General features: G+C 47.9%; 1 protein-coding gene across 1 annotated transcript in view; it reads right to left on the reverse strand.

Moving 5' to 3' along the window:
• necab1 (N-terminal EF-hand calcium binding protein 1) overlaps positions 1 to 13,798 on the reverse strand; it is a 310,466-nt gene that overhangs the window by 20,440 nt on the left and 276,228 nt on the right. The window lies entirely within an intron of this gene.

The raw sequence follows: 13,798 nt of genomic DNA on the forward strand, positions 1-13,798 counted from the left end.
TTGAAGATCTTGTTATATTCTTGATGAGTTGGCTTTGTTGCTTTAAAATGATTCTTGCTTGCTTGCAGATCATTCTTGCTGGACGATTCAACCACACCAAAGAAGATCATCATCTTCTGTGAACTTTTCTTGTATGTTGATTTCTTCTTTTTTGTCCACAGCTCTCACTTTATAATATTTTTCTTGTGCAGGAGGAATGCAACTTGTGGTGATTGACACTGAGAAGCATAATGGTTTAACTTCTGACATCTCAAACAGCATTTACCAAAAGTGGTCATTGCCACACCTGTGACACGTAATCACGATGTCATCATGACGTATTAGTGATGTACATGCATGCGCAGACCTTTTCTTCGACGTCTCGACATTTCTGTGCGTAGTGCGCATGTGCAGAGCCCGAAAATGCTTGCGAAGGATAGCTTCTATTCCTCAGAGTCTTCTGCTTTGCCTGCGACACCATTTTGATTTTCTCTGCCTCGTGTTAGAGATTTGCAGTATTTTCCTTGGGATAAAATGCTAAATACTGACTTTTGGTCTGTTCCACGGAGATGCACTTATCAATCACGATTTGTAACGTTAAATCATTTTGCCAAATTAATGCTTCTCTGACCATATTATCAAATATGCCATAAAAAATTTGGTCTCTTACAAGTGAATCATGTAAATCTGCATAGTTACATGTTTTAGCTAAGAGTTTGAGATCTATGATGAAATTATTCACCGGTTCACCAACTTTTTGAACTCTTCTGTGAAATTATAATCGTTCTAAATTTTTATTGGTCTGCTTCTTGCAATGTATATCGAGCTTCGCTATCTTCACCAGCATTAAATTAAAGGAATTGAAGATTTTGATTGCTTGCTGTCCTGCCCGGGCAGAAGTAAAGCAATTCTTCTGGCTTCTGGTGCAGCATTTAAGTCACTAGCTTCTAAATAAAGTTGAAATTTTTGTTTGAACAATTTCCAATTCAAATTTAAATTATCAGTGGTTTTTAAATGTCTTGGAGCTTGAACTTAGTCCATTGAAAAGTTGTTTTTGTGTCGAAGTTTCTGATGTTGCGATGATGTCTGTAGTCGAATAGTTGATTCCAATTTTTTTTATTTCTTTTTGTTCTAAATCTTCACTAGTCTTTCGGAAAAGCTTTAGCCATTCTGGTACCATGTTATTTTACCTTATGGAATATATATATTACTTTTTGAACCTGCCAAGTTGATGAAATGAACAATAGTCATCTTTTAAAGATGAACTAATTTAATGAGTAATATAAATAATATTTGTGAGTACTTTGGGCAAGATTCTCCGCAAATGCGGAGAATCGTAAAGGCTGCCGTGGGACAGGCCGTGACCCACGGCAGCCTTCTCGCCCACTTCCGGGGCCGATTCTCCCCCTGGGCGGGGCTAGGAGCGCGGCCCCGTGCGTCACGGCGGCGCGGCCTTGATGACGGTCGACAAGGCCGCACGTCAAGCGTCACGCGTAGTTGCCGTCATGTGTAGTTGCCGTCTTTCCCTCAGCCGCCCCGCAAGACGTGGCGGCTTGATCTTGCGGGGCGGCGGAGGGAAAAGAGTGCGTCCGTGGTACTGCCGTGCCAATCGGGCCCCCAGATGCCCCAAATGGCGCCTGTTTCACGACGGCAGCGAGCAGGTGTATTTTCTGCCGTGTTGAAATGGGCGTGAAGGTCCGGCCACTCGGCCCATCGGCCTCGGAGAATCGCCGCTCACCGTAAAAAACGGCGAGCAGCGATTCGTGGCGTGGGTCGGGCGTGGGGGGGTGGAGAATAGCGGGAGGGTGTGAAAAATGTCGGGAGGCCCTCCCGCTATTCTCCCACCCGGCATGGGGGGGGCGGAGAATTGCGCCCTTTGTACTTAATACTCAACTTATAAAAGAAATAAAATACAGTAAAGATAACTAACTAACTATACAATATAATAATAAAATACCTTATAACTTCTCTCTCTCTAGTTATTCTATGTCTTTTCTGTTCACTCTCCTGAAGCACACTCTCCAAGAAAAAGTGGGAAAATCTTGCTTCTACCATCTGATAGTGAGACATCTAGTGTTGAATTGACTGTACTACTTTTACAAACATTGATCATGTACATTAATAATATGAGATCACTACAGGCCCCTCTCTCTTAGATGTGTTTCCCATAGAAAGGCTGCGTCCACCCTCAGACTCTTGAGGTGGGCAAGGACTCTGGGGCGCAATTCTCCGGAAAAATGTCGAAGTACGCTAGCAAACGGGAATAGCTACGAGCTTCCCGGAGCTCGGCCCAGCAAGGCCGACAACACTATTCAACGTTAATTGATCCACTTAATGAGGCCTCATGGGCTTCTCGCCCCAAATGACAGCTCGGCAGCTGATTCATTGGCACCGCACTCGCCAGCCCCCTGCTAACAAGGCCGAGCAGCACTTAAGTTGCACTTGCTCGGCCAACCCCAGCCAGCTCGCAACAATGGCGCCGAGCAGACCATTTGGGGATGCTGACCTGGGGAGCATCCTGTAGGCGGTGGAGGCCAGGAGGGGTATCCTGTTCCCCCATGGGATCCTGGAGGGTGAGCCACAAGGCAGTCAGTGCTGCCTGGGATGGAGTAGCGGCAGCAGTCAACGCAGGAGTGTGACTAAGCAGACTGGTCTCTCGTGCAGGAAGAAGGTCGATGATCTACACCGGGTAGCACGAATGAGTAGACACTTCTTAAACCCTCCCTTCATGCCAACCCTCCCAGCAGCCCTCCCGCCACACGACTGTGAATGACGTGTGTGGCTAACGATGCCCTCTTTGTGTGTCTACGTGATGTGCTCTCCCATAATGGCGGAGAGGGGGAGGGGGCCCAGAATGGCAGTGGGTTGCCGGACTTGAGATTCCTCACCTCCTTCGAGGAGCGGGTCCTGGAGGTAACCGGGCTTCCCCCACGCAGAGGCTGTGGATGTTGTTGAAGTGAGGAACCACCGGGCCCCATCTGGACGTCCTGTCAAACGTGAGTATGATTGCTACCCGTGGCCACCGTTGCCGCCCCATGGGAAGGGTCCGGGTTGGCACTCAGTGCCTCTCCGCCCGGTCGGTGCCTTAGATCCCTGGGGTCCAGTTTGGGATGGATAGGCAGCAGGTTCGAACCCTGGCTGCCCCTGCATCATCTGGCTCTGCTGGCCCTGTCAGTTCCCCAATGTCTGCAACACGGTGTCGATCCTCGGCGATCCTCCTCAGTGACTGGGACACATCCTCTACAGTGCCTCAGCCATTTCCAGTTGAGTACAGGACAAGGTCCGCAGCACGTTGGCCATTCCCAGCTGAGAGTTGGACATAGCCGCAGCACTTCATCAAGGTTAGCCTGGTACTGGGTGACATCTCCCAAGCCTGATTGGTGGCCAGTGTCTGCCTCAAGCATCTGCAGGCGTTGCTGCTGCCACTTTCTCCAGCATCTGGCTGCATCACGTAGCACCAGCACAACTAAGGCTACCTCTGCGTCCAACATCCCTGCCATAGTGTTCAGTATCTGTAAGGCATTGAGAGAGGGTGTTAGACTTACCATCAGCGGTGGCTCCCACCCTGGGACCATGCATCCCCTCACTGATTCCGCACCCCCCCCCCCCCCCCAACCATCGGAACGCCCCGTTCATGCACACCCAGCCACAGCGGGCCCCCCTCACTGGGCTCCAGAACCTGTACACCAGACACCCACTCACAACCTGACCGGGTACTGGACCTCTCACTGTGCCACTCACCTACCCTCCAGCCATAGACATGTCCCCTGGAGCTGTGTCCTATCCCCTGGGTGTTTGGATGTTGGCTCCTGCGTCTGTGGTGACGCCTCCCGCAGTTGTCCAGGCATCGCGGTCTGATTTGGATGCTAGGCAATGACTCCCACATGCTACATGACCTGCCCACCCACGGGAATACACTTAGGTTGTGTGAAGCGCTCACTTAACCATTATTGTCAATTCCCTAGAGGCCTTCAACTGCTCTGCCAGAGGCCTCGGCAGTCGGTGGGGGTTATTGGTGATGATTCGGGCAGTTGGGCAGGGACAAGGGTTGCCCCCGGAACGCGTACACAATCCAGTGGTTGGCATGCTGGTGCCATAAGTGGTTGTCCCGCCCCCCAATCCCCCTCCCCCAGCACCTCTCCCCACCCACCCATGGGGGCCCACCCCTGCGGAGTGTCCCCCACACTCAGCCGAGGGACCTCCACTCTCACCCGAGCACAGGGGCAGCAAGCCCAGCGCCCCCAGGCTCTTTGCCTGTGAGCAATCATGGCTACTCACCTCCTCAGCTCCCCACAGAAGCCCATCCGCCAGGTTCACGTTTTTAAAAAGGAGTACTTGTTGGAAGCAGCATGGCTACTTGCTCAGGACTACTTCCTGAATGACGATGGTTGTTGGATAAGAGGTAGCTCTCATTAATTGTATGGAAATGGGGCTTAAGTGGTGATAATTGGTTTCTCGCTACGGTAGCAGGCCATTTGCATCGCAAACAGTTTGGCACCTGGCGCGAATCCCGTTTTTGGCCTCTGCCACTATTCACCGGTCTTGTTTTGCTTGAGTGAGAGCGCGATGAGGCCAGAAGATCGCGCCCTGGATCTCTGCATCGGCCTATTGAGGCCCCTCACATTCCCTGTTACTATCAGGATGGGGTGGGCAGAGATGCCCCCCCTCTTGTGGGGTAAACCATACCCACCCTGGTGCTATGTCTTTTCGTCCGACGTCATTTCGTCCAACGACACTTCGTCCACGTCTTTTGGTCCAACGTCTTTTTGTCCGCTCGTCTTTTGGTCCAACGTCATTTTGTCCGGTGATTTTTTTCGTCAAAGAATTATTGTGACTTTTTACGTGTTTTTGTCGGATGATTTTCTTGGTCAAAGAATTTTTGTGACTTTTTGAGTGTTTTTGTCGAATGATTTTTTTTGTCAAAGAATTTTTGTGACTTTTTACGTGTTTTTGTCGGATGATTTTTTTTGTCAAAGACTTTTTTAGTAGCATAGTAATTTAGCATGACCAAACTTGCTTAGTAGCACTCCACTCCACTTTAACTTTTGTAAATAGAAATCTTCTCAAATGCACATAATATACAATAAAGGATCTTTATTACCAGCCTCTTTCCTTTAACGAGCCTCGTTAAAGGATAGTTATTATCGTTCTCTCCCCTTTAACGAGCCTCGTTAAAGGATAGATATTATCGGTCTCTTTCCTAATCCCGAATTCGCCCATCCAGAAATGGCAAAGTTCAGGGAAGGGCTAATAATAGGCAAAAAGGCTCAAATTCTTCGGGGAGATCAGTCGACGTCATGTCCGCGATACAAGAAAATAACTGAACGCCTCAAAAGATTGGTCGTTGAATATGTTCCTACAGCGAAAATTGATTTCTTGAGGAATGTTGCTCACAATTTACATCAATTTTAAGTAATTTCGGGAATTCATCCTTAGTAAACTTTTAGATCTTTTTAAATGCATTTTTAGATTTTTTAACTTTTTAACTGCATTTTTCAGCTTGCATTTTACTTGCATTTCATCAATTACTTGCATTTTAGCAATTAAATTCACTTGCTGTATTGTGCCTGCTTTCTATCAATTAAATGCTTTTATACGGAGTTGATTTGTAATTGGTTAATTGGACGAAGTGACGTTGGACCAAAAGACGGGCGGGCAAAAAGACGTTGGACCAAAAGACGTGGACGAAGTGTCGTTGGACGAAATGACGTCGGACGAAAAGACGCGACACGACCCACCCTATGGGCCTGGCCCTTTTTACTTGAGCCTGTCGTCGCTCATGGGCCATTCAAAATGGCCGTCGACTGCTTCCTCTTTTTCGCCATCGCCATGTGTTGACTGCTGCAACCAGAATTAATAGAGTTTATTAATTTAAGAGGTGATGTTATTTCAGTGGAGTTATCAAATTTTTTATGATTCCTACAAAGAAAGTGTTTTCCAGAGAGTAACCATCTGTATCTGTTGAAAAATTCTGTTCTAAATCTTCCTTGGATTCAACACTTCTTACATTGATCTATCTTGAAATCGGTTTAGCAGATTTAAATGCAAGTGTGGTCTGCATGGAGCAGCAAAATAGTTTAATTTGCCACATTATGAGCAACATTTTCCTCTGGCAGGGCATTTTTTTTGAAAGTGGGAGTTTCCACACCTTGAACACGTCATGACCTTGACGTCATTACACACAACACTTTTCCGCGCTTGCGCAGATTGGCTTTGTCCGTCTCGCATCTTTTTATGAAGTGCGCATGTGCAGGGTTAGAATGTGTGTGCGCAAGATGGCTGCCATCCGAAATGTGCATCTTCTTCATCCGTGACACTGCCTTAACACACTCTACCTTTTGGCGAAGTTTCACGCCCTTTTCACGGAGACAATACTCTTGGTATTGATATTTTGATTGTTGGTGAGCAAGACACATTTCAATCGCAATTTCTGGATCTAGATCCATTTGCCAAAGTAATCTTTCTCGAAGCTGTTCATCATTAATGCCAAACACTATTTGGTCTGGAATCATAGAATCATTCAGTGCAGAGAAGTTACAGGATTGTGCTAGCAGTCTCAGATCAGTAACAAAGCTGTTAAATGATTCAGCCTTGTTTTGCAATGTCTTCTTAAATTAAAAAAGCTCAAACGTTTCATTAGGCAGCACGGTAGCATAGTGGTTAGCACAATTGCTTCACAGCTCCAGGGTCCCAGGTTCGATTCCTGGCTTGGGTCACTGTCTGTGTGGAGTCTGCACGTTCTCCCCGTGTGTGCGTGGGTTTCCTCCGGGTGCTCGTGTTTCCTCCCACAGTCCAAAGATGTGCAGGTTAGGTGGATTGGCCGTGATAAATTGCCCTGAGTGTCCAAAATTGCCCTTAGTGTTGGGTAGGGTTATGGGGATAGGGTGGAGGTGTGGGTTTGGGTAGGATGCTCTTTCAAAGAGCCGGTGCAGACTCGATGGGCCAAATTGCCTCCTTCTGCACTGTAAATTCTATGATTAGTTTGGATTTTACAATGGTCATCCAATTTTGAAAGAATTATAAAAAAAACTTTGTTTTGTCTTGACCCTCCTTGTACTGAAAGGAATTGTAGATCTCAATTGCATGTTGACCAGCCATAGTTAGTAGCAGAGCAATTTTACAAGCATCGGTAGCATTATTCAAATTGGAAGCTTCTAAATAAATTTGGAATTTTGAACAAATGCCAGTTTACATTTAGGTTACCGGTGATCCTTAGGTGTCGAGGAGCTTGAGCTTTATCTATCGATTCTGGATTCTTCGAAGTTCTGCAGTCTGAGGATGATGCTTCTCAAGTCGAATAGCTTATTAGTTTTTTCTTTTTTCTAATCTTGCTGGATTATGCTAGCTAGTTTATGTAGCCAATGACCTGGTACTATGTTATATTACTTTTTGGTAATATATCGTTACTCTGCTTTGTAATCCAGAATGGTCTGATGGTGTGATTCTGAAGAAACCACCAATCTCTAACTTAAAACAAAACTGATTTATTGAATAACGATTGATTAATATTGAGTTTGCATACTCCACAGAACTATAACTAGTAATCAAGTAATCTATATTAAAGTAATAACTAATTTCTCTCTTACACTCTACTGTCTCGTCACTCCTAGTTGGAAAAGCCCCAAGGTCCTTTGAGTTCTCATATTTATAGTGGGATCTAGTGTTGCCCTCTAGTGGTTGTGTTATACTGAGATATAATAATTAATCCTTTACTTGTCTATATATATATATGTATTTATAATTACATACCCCTCTCTTCTTTTTGGAGCTTGCGTTCATGCCATTGCGCTCTATCACTGTTTGCCTAGTCCTTCTTCTGGACAAACCTGTTGGCTTCCTCCGGATCGTTGAAATAATGTTCCTTCCCATGGTATGTAACCTATAGATTGGCAGGGTACAGCATGCCAAACCGCACCCCACTTTTGTACAGGGCGGATTTGTCATTTGAATCCGGTCCGACGTTTGACCAGGTCTGCTTCAATCTCGTGGTACAAGCGGATGGAATGTCCTTCCCATTTGCATCCTCTTGCGCCTTTCGCCCACCTCAAGATCCACTCTTTGTCCTTGTATTTGTGGAGCCCCTCGATCATTGCCTGCGATAGCTCCCCCACTTTGGGCCACTGCCAATGCCACCTATGGGCAGGCGAAGCCTTCCTCACCGACCAGCTTCCCAAGCATCACCACTGTGACTCCTTTGGGTTCCTCCCCTCTGTTCCTTCCGGCAGACCCACGATTCTCAAGTTCTGTCAACGCGATCTGTTCCCCTGATCGTCAACTTTATCTTTTAGCCCCTTCTGAGTTCTGATCAGACTCGCCACCTTGGCCTCAAGCACCGCGATCTGGTCCCTTTGGTCCATTGTGGCCTCTTGCTGTTGTCTCTGGACTTCTAGCCTCCGCTCCATGTTGGCCATTGCTTCCCTCATGGGGGGCCGTCGTAGTTTCCACTGCTGTTTTGAAGGCTGCCAGCAGGTCTCTTCTCAACTCCTCCCTGTGTCACTGAAGCTCGGAGGTGTTAGAGCCCGTAAGCTTGTCCATCAGCGCCTGGGTCTGCGCTTGGAACTCTGTGGGTTTGGCACTCCCTGGTTCCGTTCCACCACGTATGGCTGAGGTTTCCCTCCCCTTTCTTGGCTGGCTTTTCGCATCGGCGGCTGATTTTTTTTCCCATTCTTCTAGTCAGTGCGGTTGCTGGGAGCTAGGCTGGGGGATTGTAGGTACTTTTGGTGCCCGTTTGCTGGGGTTAGAAGGCTGTAGTTGAAGATGTTAGGTCAGAGCCACCTTTTGTGCGACCGCTCAGCTCATGGCCACCACTGGTAGCCCCAGTTTAAATTATGCATACAACTCTAATTATGTTCAGTGTTGGTTCAAATGAGATACATCCGCCCCCTTCTGTTCCATGTCGTGGCAGTTACTTCAGATACAGACATAGAATCCTTACAGTGCAGAAGGAGACCATTTGGCCTCTCGAGTCTGCATTAAACCTCTGAAACAGCTCCCTACCTAGGCCCAATCCCCTGCCCTAACCCTGCAACCCCACCTAAGCTGCACATCTTTGGACACTAAGGAGCAATTTTAGCATGGCCAATCCGCCTGACCTGCACATCTTTTGACAGTGGGAGGAAACCGGAGCACCTGGAGGAAACCCACTCAGACACGGGGAGAAAGTACAAATTCCACACAGTCACTCATAGCTGGAATTGAACTCAAGTCCCTGACGCTGTGAAGCAGCAGTACTAACCACTGTGCCACCGTGTTGCCCATAGCATGCGAACTGCTCAGGCATACATATTGGCGGGAAAATTCTTCCACCAATATTATTTGGGGGAAAAGATGTTGGAATCTGCATTTACATCAAATACTTTTACTTATATTTGGGCGTGATTTAATGGCCTCGTCGCACCCGACTTGGTATTGCGATTAGGCCACTTGCAAAATTCAGAACACTAGAGACGTCTCACGAGGTTGAACCAAACCTCGCGAGGCATTGCGACCTGGATTTTGCCCTCGCTGGGCGCGATGCAGATTTGCACATTTAAATGAATCATTAGTCTAATTTAAATATGCGTTCACCGGATTCTCTCACCGCGCGTGACCTGGTGGCCTGGCCTGGGAGACTTCGCCAGGATGCCATTAAGTACTGGTCCACACAAATGTGGACTAGTTGTAAGGGCACCTAGGGAGTCCCCCAGACCATTGTAGACACTTGGGTGGTCGGGGAGCTCAGAGTGGCACCCTGGTATTAGCACTGACACCTGGGCACCTTGGCACTGCCATACAAACACCCTGGCAGTGCCAACCGGTGCTGCCCAGGTGCCAGATTGCCCATGCCAGGGGTTGAGCTGGAGGGTTCCTTGCCATAAGAGGTGGGATGAGGTGGGGCTCGTGACCCTGGAAGAGGCAAGTTGGGTGAAGTGAGGCGGTCTGGAGGCTATGGTAGGGTCGCTGAGGTAGGGGGAGGGGGGGGTCAACACATCTGGATGCCTTTAAAATGGTGTCCCGATCCGTGAGTACTCTTTCTGCACTGATGAGATGAGTATCCACCGGATCCCACCCAGAGGACTTGTCAAGTGTGACGGCGCCAGCCCATCCGGTGAGGTCCCCTCCTCCTGCCTGCTATAAGGCCACCGCCGAGGAGCGCTCCAAGCATGCATCACTGATGCCATTCCACCATCCACCAGCACAGAGAACGCATCTCGATGGGCAATGTTATTGGTCAGGCTTCTGTGGCACATTCTGGTAAGCACCTCACAGTCACAGATGCACATCAGGTGGAGGCAATAACACTCAGGCGAGACAGCAGTCGGACGTCTGTTGGATCCCTGGACCCAGCTGGGTGCAAGTCAGATGCTGAACCTCTAGAACATGTTTACCTGAAGCTGGTGCCGAAGTTAGGATGTGGCCGTGATAGTCACAGAGAGATGTCAGCGACACTCCAGCAGGTCCATAGCTGATTGAAGGAGTCCCAGAGGCTGTAGGCACAGGCAATGTGAGACCGAGACCAACACTGCTAGGGTGGCGGCCGCAATGGAGAGCCTGGTGCATGACGTCAGCAGCATTAGTAGAGGTGTCCAAGGCGTGGTGCAGTCGGTGATGGCCATGGCTGAGGGCCTCGCTAGACTGTCCAACTCGCTGGGCGACATGACTCAGTACCAGGCAAACCTTGATGAGGCACTGCAGGACATGTCCTGGTCTCAGTTGAGAATGGCCGAGGCATTGCAGAGCTTGTTCCAGTTCCAGGTTGGCATTTCTTAGGCACTGCAGAGAGTATCCCAGTCACTGAGGAGCATTGCCGAGGGCGCCAACACCATGGCGAGGACATTGGGAGCCTCCAGGGCTGGCACAGCCACAGGATGCAGGGACAGCTGGGGCTTAATCCAGTTGATTGGTTGAGGTGAACCCCAGGGCCCTATGGACATCAATTGGGAGGAGGGGGCGCTGGATGACAACATGGACGCACCCAATGGACTGGCGAAGGGAGCCACCAGTTCCTCTGAATTCCACCTCTCTGATGAAGCCGTGTCTCGAATTCAGCAGCCAGAAAAGGGTGACATGGCTGTGTATTTGTCGCCATCAATTAGGCTGAGGACCACTGGCCCCAGAGGACACCCAACAGGGCATCGAAGGCCACAGGACACGATGAGCACCTGGCTGCCACCACCTCTGATGTGCATCCTGGGTGTACACCTAGACGCAATGGTAGAGGAAGGAAGGCCAAACATGTCAAAGATCACTGTGAGGGCATGCTGGGGGAGAGGGGGTAGGTAGGGGGTAAGGAAGGGACTATGCATGCTTGGTTGCGGGAGAGGCATTGGGGGGTGGAGGGGGAGGGAGGGAGGGTGGGACACCATCGGGAGAGTAGGGCAGTGGTGTATACTTGTCCGAGACAAATTAAAAAAGCCTCAGTGTGGCGCCTCTGTTTCTTTGTTCCACAATGTGGGCTGACCATCATGCCCTGCTCACATACACCCGGCCATGGTGAGGGGGTGGCCCTTCTCACCGGACCGCACACCCTGCAATCCAGATACTCGAAGAGAACATCACCAAACCCTGGTTGCGGACATGTGCCCGGGGCTGGGACCCATCCCCTGGGTGTTTGGAGGTTGGTTGCTGCGTCCTGCAATGTTCAAACACAGTGTCTATTCATCAAGGTGTGATTGGGATTTTAGGCAATGCGCCCCACATGCCAGATGACATGCGCACCACTGAGGTTCCATTTGGGATGTGTGAAGTGTTCACTTAACCACAATTTCCAATTCCCTCTTAGGAATGGCCTCCAGCCTCACAATCAGGGGCCTCCACAGTCAGTGGGAGTTATTGGTGGTTGGTGGGGCAAACAGGCAGGAACTAGGGTTGCCCGGAAGGGCTACACAAGATCCAGGGGTTGGCATGGAGGATCCTCGCTTGGTTGCCCCCCAGCACCGATACGCCCACTCCTCAGCTCCAAAACCCACCCACCAGTCCTGATACCCCAGCTCGTAATGGCAGCACATCCACAACTGGGGCTGCATCCCCCTACTTGTCCCCCCAGCCTCCTCCGAGCAAAGGGGCAACAAGCCCAGTGCCCGTGGCTCATTGCCTGTGAGCGAAGATGGTTACTCATCTCCTCGGGTCCCCACAGCAGCCCATCTGCCATGTTCACGTTTTCAAAAAAGCGTACTAATCAGTGCCAGTGTGACCACTTGCTGGGAGGCCTCTGGATATGGGGTGGCACCTGTTAATTGTATGGGAATAGGGCTTAAGTGGTGATTATTGGTTTCTTGCCACGCTTCGGCGGGATCCTGATTTCGCCTACGGGAGCCGGTTGCATCACAAATGGTTTGGCGCCCTGTGCAGTTCTCGTTTTGGCCTCTCTCATTTAAAGATGGAGGTCAGTTCGGAGATAATTGGTATAATCAAGTTTGTTATCCATTAGAGCTGATAGAATTTGAATAATACATTAACGTCAATTGAGAATTGAAGACAGAGAGCAAATTAGGAATAACTGGGCCATGTAAAGTGTTGCAAGGATCACTGCGTGAGTCTCAGCCATTTACAATATATCAATGATTTAGAGGAAGAGACCAGTGCAATTGATCAAATTTGGTTGACAATACAAAACTAAGTGGGAAAGTGAAAGGTAAGGAGAATGTAAAGAGGCTGCAAAGGGTTATAAACTGATTCAGTGATTGGGGAAAGTAACAAATAAAGTATGGTCTGAGGAAATCTGAAATTATCCACTTTGTTGGGAAGAATGAGTCTAAAACTAATGGTCAGTCTCAGATTAAGGATTTGGACACTTAGCACTAAGATAAGGAGAGTTCATTTCATTGAACAATGTACATTTCTGGAATTCTGTACCCTAGAATGCACCTGATGCTCAGACAATGCGTATATTCAAGACTGAGATCACCAGTTAATAAAGAAATTTAGGGTTATCGGGATAGAGTGGAAAAGCAGAGTTGATGTAAATGTTCAGTTATGATGTTGCTGAATTGTGGAGCACATTTAAGGGTCAATTAGGCCTAAATCTGCTCCTCTTTCCTATGTTGTAATGTTCTGAAAGGTAATGGTGAGGGTTTCAGCATTAGATGAGCTGAGGTAGGATGAATTTGGACATGTATGAAGATGGATGTAGACAGTCTCAGTTAAAGAGCATGTCATGTTCTGTAGACTGACCAAAGTGAATGATAAACTATAGAACATTTAGTTTAAATAATTTATTGTAGAACAACTGCATGATAAGATAACTTAGGATGATAGGATAAATAAAATAATAAATACTAACACTAATTAACTATTGTGTAACTACAGCAAAATACATCTATCCTCCAGTATGACCTACTCCGACCTCCCAGACCACTGGGTCACATGATGGGTTTACACTGCCAACTAGTGGTCAGAGGTTGTGCATAGCATGTACAAACTTGCCTCATGCATATCATCACAGGGTGGATATTTGGTCTGAAGCTTAGGTTGGGGTCAATTATCTCACCAAAGATGTGAATGGTCTCATTAAGCCCCAGTCAGTTGCCAAGGACAAGGAGATGTTATATGCATAATCAGGAATTCCATTGTCAATGGAATCAGCAGTATTATGTCCAATGACATAATGCCACTAAGTGGAAACAATTCCAAGAAAATTCCCAACCATTGTATTTCATTAGCATCATCACCATACAAATCCTTTTCAATACCATTCATTTTTATATGTATTAGAATTTACAAGATTTATAGGTTTGTAGAAAAATATAGCAAGCGGGTGAATTTATGTTGCTCATTTTCCGCAGCTGCTAAACAGTGCAGCTGACATCACTATTGCTTATTGTTTGCTATTCCATCAAGT

The sequence above is a fragment of the Scyliorhinus canicula genome, chromosome 10 (genome assembly GCF_902713615.1).
Source record: "Scyliorhinus canicula chromosome 10, sScyCan1.1, whole genome shotgun sequence".
Classification (NCBI taxonomy): Eukaryota; Metazoa; Chordata; class Chondrichthyes; order Carcharhiniformes; family Scyliorhinidae; genus Scyliorhinus; species Scyliorhinus canicula.